Source organism: Arachis ipaensis, chromosome B10 (genome assembly GCF_059453495.1).
Source record: "Arachis ipaensis isolate K30076 ecotype BB chromosome B10, ASM5945349v1, whole genome shotgun sequence".
NCBI classification, from domain to species: Eukaryota; Viridiplantae; Streptophyta; class Magnoliopsida; order Fabales; family Fabaceae; genus Arachis; species Arachis ipaensis.
Window position 1 is genome coordinate 83,826,470 of NC_142435.1, and position 7,392 is coordinate 83,833,861.

General features: G+C 40.3%; 1 non-coding gene across 1 annotated transcript; it reads left to right on the forward strand.

The window, feature by feature from the left end:
* The first annotated feature begins 3,228 nt into the window (after positions 1 to 3,228).
* Positions 3,229 to 3,335, forward strand: LOC148580660 (small nucleolar RNA R71). Its single transcript, XR_015899033.1, has one exon. It is a non-coding gene; the product is annotated as a small nucleolar RNA R71 (small nucleolar RNA).
* The last annotated feature ends 4,057 nt before the right edge of the window (positions 3,336 to 7,392 follow it).

The following is a 7,392-nucleotide window of genomic DNA, read 5'->3' on the forward strand; positions in this document are numbered from 1 at the left end:
TTTGATTCAAAAGAACAAGCATACAAATAAGTAAGGAGATGATGCAGTAATGACATTCAAACTATCATGGAAGCATGTTCTATCTCATACAAGATCTTCCTTATTTAAAGCATAGAAAAAGATGGACCAAAGAAGGAACTCGACCACCTTTTACTCATGTGGTTGCCCATGTTCTCCTCCTTGCTTGTCCTCTTTGTGTCCCTTTTGAGTGCTTGATGATGCCATGAATTTGAGTTGTTGTGTGAGGAGATTGGAAGGTACGGATAGATGAAGAATTTGGTTGGTTAGGACGAGGTGTGATGAAGGAATTTTGGATGCCGGAAGTGTGAAGTCTGGAGAGTGGGAATTTGAGTGTGAGGGGTAAGTACGCACTAGGACTCACTTATATAGGGAGATGATGAGGGGATGAAAGGTATGGATTGATGTGGTGGTTGTTGGATGGACGGATAGGGTTTTACAGATCATGAGCACAAGGATTCTCATCTTTATGAGGGCTATTGGTTCGGTCTTCAAGGGTCTCTTTTCTACAATGTTGCATGGCAACATTTTCCAATGCATTCCCCTTTGGGGCACGTGTGTTGTATCATCCTTTTGTGGTGTCCAAACCTTCTTCATTTAATTGTCCAATCAATCCTCTTCAATGCTCCTTTCATTTTCCCTATAAAAATAAAATAAAAAAAATCAATATCATAAAAAAAATTTAAACTTTACGGCTAGAATAATAAAGAAAAAGAATTAGATTGTTTATTCATGAACACCAACTACCTAACTAACTGTGTATCCTTATATGCATATTCGTGGCACCTTGGGTGACACCAAACTTAGTTTGGAGCGCTGTGATGAAAAAGTCTTTGTTCAAAGCTCCAAGACTAGCATGCTCTGAGTTGCATTCATGCTTTCTTGGCATGCTTTGAACACCAAACTTGTTCTTCACTATATACTGCATAACAAGGATTTCACCAAGTGTTAGTCAAGTTTGAGTTGGAATTCATAAAAATTGACTCATTAACTATTTTCTAAAAGCATATAAAACATGGGTTGCCTCCCATAAAGCGCTTCTTTAGCATTACTAGCTTGATGTTTCGCCTTTATCAGGGAGGTCGATAGTGCTTCAAGTCTTCTCCTCTGGCAGTAGACCTATATCCACTAGTTTTATCAATGATCTCTACATGTTCCAAGGAGAGAACTCTGTTGATAGCGAAGACCTTAGGTAGCTGAGATGGTACAGTGGGGAGATCAGGGGGGATATCTGGGAAGTAAGCTGAGATCACTTTATCCACTGGAGAGAAGTCCTCTGTAGGGATCTTTTTGTTCCTCCACCTCCTTGGTACCTTCTTCTTTGTTCCTTGTGATGTTGTCTTACTCTTTGTGGCCTCTTCTTCTAAAGGAATTTTGATGTTGTCTTCACATGCCTCTGGTGGTTTAGGTTCCTCCAGCTTTTCCTTGAGCTGTGACAGCTGCTTGTTTCCTTGTCCATCAACCAAGGGAATCTCCAGATGGGCTTGTTGTTCTTCAGTACTTATCTCTTACTTTAGTATCTCACTGTGATCCTTCCTTGGTTCCTTGTTCTCTTGATCTGTTTCTTGTGAGTGTTTGAAAACAGTGAAGGCGAGCTGTTCATCATGGATCCTCAAAATTAGATCCCCTCGCTCCACATCTATGAGTGCTCTGGCTGTAGCTAGGAATGGTCTTCCCAATATGATTGGGTGAGTGCAACTCTCTTCCATGTCCAATATGACAAAGTCTGCTGGGAGGAAGTATTTCCCAACCTTTACCAACACATTTTCCACCACTCCTATTGCTTGTTTTTGAGTTTTGTCAGCCAGCCTGATGACTACATCTGTGGGCATTATCTCATTGATCTGCAGCCTCTTCACAAGGGACAAGGACATTAAGTTGATGCTTGCTCCCAAATCGCAGAGTGCTCTATCAAACATTGTTTCTCCTATGGCACATGGTATGTGAAAACTCCCTGTGTCCTTTCTTTTTGTAGGCAACTCTGGTTGAATGAGGGCGCTGCACTCCTTGTTCATCACTATAGTTTGCCCTCCCTTGAGTGAGCTTTTCCTGGGAAGCAGTTCCTTCATATACTTGATGTATGCAGGCATTTGTTGGATGGTCTTGATGAATGGTATGTTTACATGCAGAGATGAAAACAAGTCAAGAAATCTTGAGTATATTCTCTTCTCCACATCACCATTGAGTAGTTAAGGAAAGGGTGCATAGAGTCTCAACAGCTCCTGTTGTGAGATTTTTTGTTCTTGGTGATCTTTTTTCTTCTCCTCTGCTGAGGTATCTCCAGGTTGTTCTGACGGCTTGTTTGGCTTGTCCTCAGTCTCCTTATCACTTATAGTGACCATCTTGTAATCTTCCCATCTTACTTTCTTTGTTTCTCCACTCGGATTTTTCTCTGTGTCACTTGGGAATCCATCTGTAGGTTTGGGAATCTACTCAGAGAGATACCCTACTTGAGATTCCAACCTCTTGATGGTGTCTCCCTGGTTCTTAAAATTTGCTCACACTTCCTCCTTGAACGCCTTGTTGTCTTGAATCTCTTTGCCTATGCCTTCAAGTAGATTCTCAATCCTTGAGAGTCTGTCATCAAATGATGGTGGATTGGGATTAGAGGTGGAAGGATGAGGGGTGTTATTTTGGTTTTGATATGGATTTGGAGAGGTGTTGTTATGGTGGTGTTGATATGTTCTCTGTGTGAATTGTTGGTGAGCTGCATTGTTGTTGGGGTTGTGACGTCTCTGATCTTGGCCTTGATCTTGTTGATTCCCTCACCCAAAGTTTGGGTGATTCCTCCATCCAGGGTTGTAGGTCTTGGAGTATGGATCATGGTTTTTCCTAGATGAATTCCCAATGTAGTTGGCTTGCTCCTGACTACCCTCTGCTTCTTCATTCACACCTTCTTGGGTTGCTGATGAAGTGGTGATTACTGCTACTTGGTTCCTCTCTATCTTTTTGGTGAGGTCAGCCAGCGGCTTGGTAATGAGCTTATTTTGGGCCAGCAGAGCATCTACATTGTTTAGCTCCATCACTCCTCTAGTGTTCCCTCTTTCAGAAGCATAGAAATATTCATTTTTTGCTACAGTTTCAATGACATCTATGGCCTCCTCAATGGTCTTCTTCTTGTTCAGAGATCCCCCGGATGAGTGGTCTACTGCTTTCTTTGATTCATAAGAAAGGCCTTCATAGAAAATGTGTAAATGCACCCATTCATTGAACATATCTGGTGGACACCTCCTTGTCAGGTCCTTAAACCTCTCCCATGCTTCATATAGAGTCTCACTATCTTGTTGCTTGAAAGTTTGGACCTCAGCTCTCAGCCTGTTGATTCTTTGGGGAGGATAGAATCTGGCTAAAAATTTGTTCACCACATCTTCCCAAGTTGTCAAACTCTCCTTCGGAAAGGACTCCAGCCACTTGGCTGCCTTATCCTTGAGTGAGAATGGAAATAAGAGCAGTCTATAGGCGTCAGGATGAACACCATTAGACTTCACTGTGTCACATATCCTCAGGAAGGTGCTTAGATGTTGATTAGGGTCTTCTTGGATGCCTCCTCCAAATGAACAGTTGTTCTGAACAAGGGTGATGAGCTGTGGTTTTAGTTCAAAATTGTTGTCGTGGATGGTTGGCTTTTGAATGCTACTTCCACAGTTTCCTGGGTTTGGATTGATGTAAGAGCCTAAAACTCTTCTATCCTCCCTATGGTTGTGAGCCTCTTCTTCATGATGGTCTTCCATATTTTCTTCCATGTTTGGTTCAAAGTATTCCTCCTCTTCCTCAGCACCAACTACTCTTTTTCCTCTTGCTTCCCTCCTTAATCTAAGGAAGGTCCTCTCTGGTTCAGAATCAAAGGAAGTTGAAGCCCCGCTTCTTCTCCCTGTTATACAACCAATAAAGCACAAGCAAGGAAAATAGATGCAGAACGTATTTCTGTTAGAATTACTGTTAGTGTGAGTGATGCAATATATTGAACAGTTAGTGGGTTAGTGAACTGAATTGTAAATAACTAAAAAAAAACGAAAAAGTAGGGGGAAGGGAAGAAATCAACTAAAGCTAAAAGTAAATTACTCAAACAGACAATTAAATCAAACAAACTAAAAATGCTCAATCTAGTTATCCTCCAATTTAATCATTGTTGATTCAAAATCAATCCCCGGCAACGACGCCATAAACTTGATACGCGGAAAATTTGTCTCGCAACAAATTTCCTTCGGCAAGTGTACCGAATTTGTCGTCAAGTAAAAACTCACAATAGAGTGAGGTCAAATCCACAAAGATTGATTGATCAAGCAACTTTAATTAAAGGAATGTTCTAGTTGAGCGAACCAGAATTTGAGTTGGGAATTGCAGAAAATTAAATGGCGGGAAAGTAAATAGTGGAAACAGAAAATGCTGGAAATAAAGAGCTGAATGTAAATGGCGGAAAGTAAATTGCAGAATCTTAAATGGGGATGCGGCAATTGCTCATAAGAGTAAATGGTAGAAATTAAAGAGAATGGATAAGATCAGAAATGGGGAGTTCATTGGGCTCAGGAGATGTTGCATTCTCCGGATCAAGTTCATTTTCTTCTCTTCCTCAATCAATGCATTCATTGATCTCTTTGGCAATCTTAAGTGATCGAATTATAATTCCTTGTAATTCAATCTCTCAAATATTGATCAATAGACAATTCCTTGGTCAATTGCTCATGAGAAGAGATGAAGTATGGTTACTGATTATACCACATGCATTTCCCAAATCAAGTGTTGGAAGGATTATAGTCACATATCCATCCACACCCAATTCGGTCCACCATGAGAAAGCATTTCTAGCATGATCCCATCATTCCTCTTTCAAGGTTCAGAAGAGATCCAAGTATGAATAGCTTCTTTTCCAAGATAACTACCCAATTGGATGAAGATCGAAAGCTTTCTAGTAAAATCAAGAGAAAAGATAGAACAAGGAGAATGAAAACTAAAATTGATCCATCAAATTACAACAGAGCTCCCTAACCCAATAAAAGGGGTTTAGTTGTTTATAGCTCTGGAAAATGAAAACAAAGATGGAGAATATATGCTGAAAGTAAACTAGAAGTGCAGATAAAGTAAAATACAGAGAGTAGTTCTAGGCCAAAGGCTCCCTAATGTTTCCAGCTCTCCAAACTAATTCAAAGCTACTCCTATATATACTACTCTTCTGATCTTCTAATTGGCTCTTCAAGTCTTGGGTATGGGCCTTTGGATCCTGAGTTTGAAGCAGTTATCTTCATCATTGGGCTTAGCCTTGCTTGCAGAGAGAAAGTGTGAAGTAGGCAGGGACTTTTAGCTCAGGACGTTAGTGGTGTTAACGTTAAGTGAAAGTGTACGTTCGAGAACGTTAGTGACAATCACCTTTTTCACTAACGTTGCTCACCCAAGTATGAACCACGTTAACCTCAATGTTAGTGGCACAAATGTTACCACTAACGTTGCCTCTTGGTCCTTCGCACACGTTATTGAGACTTACCTTTCCCAATAACGTTGATAAACCTCCCCCTTCCCTACGTTAGAGTCCACGTTAACTTAGTTAACGTGGCTCTTAACGTAAGCTTGCCAATCCTTCGAGAACGTTAGTGACACTTACCTTTGTCACTAACGTTCCAATGTGCCCCTCTTTCTCACGTTAGAGTCCACGTTAACTAAGTTAACGTGGCTTCTAACGTAGTCATGCTAGCCATCCCCAACGTCAGTGACAAAGGTGAGTGTCACTAACGTTGGCAACCAATTGCTCTCTCCTCGTTAGCTTCCACGTTAACTAAGTTAACGTGGGAGTTAACGTGGCTTATGGAAGCTTGGCCAACGTTAGTGACAAAGGTGAATGTCACTAACGTTGGCTTCCCTTTTGCTTCTTAAAGTTAGAAGCCACGTTAACTAAGTTAACGTGGCAACTAACGTGGCCAATTATGAGCTTGGTCCAACGTTAGTGACAAAGGGGAGTGTCACTAACGTTGGCCTTATTGTCTTCTTCCACGTTAGAGTTCACGTTAACTAAGTTAACGTGACTCTTAACGTGGGCTATGATGGCTTCGAGGGCGTTATTGGCGATTACTTTTCTCATTAACTTTGAAAGTTAGCTCCTATTCCACATTAGAGGTCACGTTAGTTAGATTAACGTGGCTGCTAACGTGGTTCTTCCTTGCTTCTTTTGTCCTGAAATCAAGCAATAAAGTGCATCAAAATTCTAATCCAAGTCATGGGAAATGCAACGTCCAATTTGTCATTAAATTCATGCAAAATCCTCATGAAATCATGTAAAGTACACAATGTATGCTTGAATCAAGATGTAAGTGAATATCTACCCAAAAAGAGCTTATTTTCTAAGAAAATGCATGAATCTACCCTAAAAATAGTAAAGAAAAGGTCAGTAAAACTGGCCAAAATGTCCTAGCATCACCCGCTCATCTAGTTGAAACGAAATCTTCATTGATATTTTTGAAATATATTATATATTCTCTTCTTTTTATCCTATTTTGTTTTTAGTTGCTTGGGGACAAGCAACAATTTAAGTTTGGTGTTGTGATGGGTGGATAATTTATACCCTTTTTGGCATTGTTTTTAGGTAGTTTTTAGTATATTTTTGTTACTTTTTATTATATTTCTATTAGTTTTTATGAAAAAATCACATTTCTGGACTTTACTATGAGTTTGTGTGTTTTTCTATAATTTCAGATATTTTCTGGCTGAAATTGAGGGACCTGAGCAAAAACCTAATTCAGAGGCCGAGAAAGGACTGCAGATGCTGTTGGATTCTGACCCTCCTGCACTCAAAGTGAATTTTCTAGAGCTACAGAAGCCTAATTGGCGCGATCACAATTGCGTTGGAAACTAGACATCTTGGGATTTCAAGCAATATATAATAGTCCATACTTTGCTCGAGATTTGATGGCCCAAACTGGCGTTGAAAGCCAGCCAAAAACTTTCTAGCGTAAAACACCAGAACTGGCATAATTCTTGGCGTTAAATGCCCATTTTGGCACCCAGGGTGGCGTTTAACTCCAACATGAGGCATATGCACGTGAAAGCCTAAAAGCTCAGCCCAAACACTCACCAAGTGGGTCCCAGAAGTGGATTTCTGCACTATTTGCACTTAGTTACTCATTTTCTGTAAACCTAAGGTACTAGTTTAGTATAAAAACTACTTTTAGAGATTCATTTTGAACTCATGACATTTTACATCTCATGTTGTATTTTCTACGGCATGAGTCTCTAAACCCCATAGGTGGGGGTGAGGAGCTCTGCTGTCTCTCAATGGGATTAATGCAATCACTATTATTTTCTATTCAATCACGCTTGATTCTGTTCTAAGATACTTACTCGTAGTTCAATATTGCGAATATGATGATCCGTGACACTCATCATCAT